This window comes from Malania oleifera, chromosome 4, assembly GCF_029873635.1.
Source record: "Malania oleifera isolate guangnan ecotype guangnan chromosome 4, ASM2987363v1, whole genome shotgun sequence".
NCBI classification, from domain to species: Eukaryota; Viridiplantae; Streptophyta; class Magnoliopsida; order Santalales; family Ximeniaceae; genus Malania; species Malania oleifera.
In genome coordinates, this window is record NC_080420.1 from 66,617,431 (window position 1) to 66,621,010 (window position 3,580).

A 3,580-nucleotide genomic window follows, 5' to 3' on the forward strand; every position below is an offset into this window, starting at 1 on the left:
AATTTTATTTTTCTATAGATAGCAATTAACTCCAAATAATTTATGCAATATGAAGTTGGTACACTAATTAATAAACATCATCACTGGTTGATTAAGAAAAAACTCCTAAATAATAAAATTTTAAAGAATAAGTTCCCTATGTCTAAAAACTAGACTTGATGTAAAATATATGAAAGAGAAAATAGAAAGCATCAATATTTTATATAAGATAAAGGAGTTAATCATAGTGTGGTCTCATAAATTCTCTCTGATACTTATCCAAGAAAACACTGTCATCATAAACTTATATTGAAACAAATATAGCAATTTAAATGGGAACATATAGCTTGCAGAAGTTGTCACCCATACTATGTGACTTGTATCTAAGATTCATTCAAAAGATAACATATAATACGGGATAAAAGCAAAAGTTTACTATTTTGGATGAGATATTGAAATTTTTATGTTGTTGAAGACTTGATAACAAGATTATGATGCATACATGGAGTGTTCAGCTTGGCTGGAAGAGAAAAGTGTATGCTTCTGATTGTTGTAACCCGGAGTTCCTACAAGACTGTAAAGCCTGTTAGTCATCACAATTTTTTATATTTTCAATAAATAAATGAAATGAGCCTCAAATTCATGCGAAAGTATATTTCACATAAGAGAAAAAAAATTGAGACACAATAATTATTATTGAGATATTAAAGTGAAAAAATGTAAGAAAAATAGTTGGTGTGCTAATGCTTCTTGATGACACTACAGCTATGTTGTCTTGAATATAATTTTAGAAGCTAAAAATGATTTGTCTCTCTCATGTGCTCTCTCTTTCATACAAAGTTTCAAGTAATGTGGAAGGATCAAAACTATTGAAAATATTTAGATAAATTTTTAAACAAAATCTAAAAAAGGGACCCTAGAGAACTCACTCTGTTTATTCTTATCTATGTGGATGGCATGCAATATCATACGAGGTAAAGCTACATGTATGGAATCTATGTATATATGCATACATGACTAAGTAATGCATGCATGCATACATACATATGAACACATAAGAGTTCATTTTATGTATGCTAATATATCAAATTTTTCTCCTTATTTTGAAGAAAATCCACATATGTACAAAATAAGCCCTTTCTCTTAAATTTCAATTAGCTATTAATCATTCATTCTCTAGTATATGATTGGGATTCACTTTTACCGACATAGAAAACCATAGTCATACTCTTGTATTGGGAAACCGAAACAATATTAACATGTCTTTTGAGTATTTGTTAATATAGATCTTAAAATGAGGATCTAAAAAAATTAATTACTAGGAAAGGTATATTAAGACAACTTATGTGTTTAGGGTTGATAACTTGTTCTGAAGTGGATTGCTTGTCCTTTAATTTCAATAATAAAAAACTTGAATCACATAATTTAAAAAAAGTTTGAAGTTTTAATGTTGGGCCAAAATATGACAATGAAGAGTTATCTAGCTACATGCTTGGCTAGTTTGATAAGTCTATTAGATAACAAGCCCATTACCCACTATACGAACTCTTTTTTCCTTTTTTTTTTTTTTTTGTGTTGTGACAATTTTAGGTTCCATTACTCAATTTTGCTATGTAAATATGAATTTGGCTTTGATCATGTCCCACAATCCTTCGGACTCAACCATCATATTCTTTCCTCAATAATGGAAACTTCAACAAATACAAATGTCTTCTTTCAAGCTAGTGCACAAGTTAACATGCCCTAGAATAGTTGGATGTAGAGTCGTCACTACGTGATGCTCTAGAAAGTAAGAGAGTCAACAAAGTTTGGTTGCCCCACTTCCATGACTAGGAGTAATCACATATAAGTAGAAATTCTAGGACATAAAATTTTCTATGATGAGATATAGTGTCTATCATTGCGCAATAATTAGTGCTTAAGTACTATTATTCCTTTTTAGTGTTAAATTGGCTCTTGCTAGATCTATATGTGCTAACTACGTCTTCACATTTGACAATCATATTTATATACAATCCTTCATGTTCTAAGTGATTTGGCCTTTATTTTTCATTTTTTATTTTTTTAGCTTTGTGCTAATAGGTCATCTTAGTACCTTTCTAGGCTCAAAGAAATGATCTCATAACAATAAATTCCATAAATCAATGAGGGATAATTTCCCTTTATTATATGGGCACATCATAGTCTAGTTGTACCTAAAGTTTGCATCCATAGATATATGTAACCAACTCATGATGTCTAGATGATCAATCCAATAAAAAAGAGAATTGTCTTTGAGGTAGGCCTTGTTTAGATTGATGAAATCTATATAGAACCTTAGCATTAATCTTCACAATTATGATGTTTGCCAAGTTAGGATAGTATATTGCCCTCCAAACTATAGTAAGTTTTCCTACTTCACAAATAAATTGGATCCTATATAATACTTATTTAATCTCTTCAGCTAAATTGGTCACAATGCTAAATCTATGATACGCTCTCACATTATATATAACATCTAGATTAATGCTTGACTTATCTATGGAATTGAATTAATTTGGATATGAATTACATTGATCTCACCATGTCTTGAAGCTGGGAGCCGATTTGCATACTCTAATATACCTCACCAGCACCAAGTCTAGGGCCATCAACTCCTCAACTATTGTTACTATCATACTAGGTCATTCCTTTCAAGCATCCACTTGCCAATCATAAAAAGACTAGCTCTCTTCTTTCCTTTCTAATACCACCACATGACATTGTGGAGCTATTGATTGATAATATGTTCTCATGACATCTTTTATTGGTAAAATTCAATTAACATGGTATGTGGAGGTTATCATTCACATTTGGTTTAAGCTTTGTATCCCTAGCGCAACATTCTATGCCAAACTTCCTTTCACAAACAAAAAAGTTCATCATTATGGTGTTTTTCCTATACTAGTAATGACTTGTATAAGGCTAGTCCTTGCACCTGCACAACCTTTTAGTAAACTCCATAGAAAGAATTTTAATAGGCCTTAAATTCAACCCCTTTAGTGATCTTTATATCCTCAAACACATGGTGTAGCAATACACTAACTAAACTACAATTCTTTGGGAAGGAGATCGATCCTTATGCTTTCGAAGTTTCATTCAATTGACTTCTCCCAATTGTAAACCCTAAGAAGCTAAATTGCTTTCCTGATTAAGCCTCCAAAAAAGAAATGGAAAACTCTCATTGCAAGTTGGTTATCCATCATTTCTGTTACCCTCAATACAATTTTCATACTCCATGTGCATATGCTCATACTTCTCGGAGAGCCCGCATCAAATTGATATAGCACCATATGTATTTCTCAGTAGACATGTATTTCCCTAATTACTTTAGATGGTATGATGGTTTCATCTTACATTGAACTAGGTTGACTTAGGTGGACTTGACTACTCTTTACTTTATCTTGGTCAGAATGTGTGAAAAACTTCAGTTAAAAGGAAGGGAAGGACATGTAACAAGCTAGGTGAAAGTCCCCAACCCAAAGTTTAATTACGTGGAAGAGGATTATTTCCGTGAGCCTAATAGCAGAGAAGGAACACTTCTTATCGTAGCATTCTTACTTTCAGCACTCGTGACATTGTC

At 31.9% G+C, this 3,580-nt stretch overlaps 1 protein-coding gene across 3 annotated transcripts in view; it reads right to left on the reverse strand.

Moving 5' to 3' along the window:
• Positions 1-229: 229 nt before the first annotated feature.
• The window catches only part of LOC131152829 (protein indeterminate-domain 5, chloroplastic-like), an 8,125-nt gene continuing 4,774 nt past the window's right edge, over positions 230-3,580 (reverse strand). Inside the window, exon 4 of one of the 3 annotated variants that reach the window (XR_009136113.1) lies at positions 230-545. The gene's annotated coding sequence lies outside the window, so the exon portion shown is untranslated. The other 2 variants (XR_009136112.1, XM_058104712.1) reach the window with 2 other exon arrangements.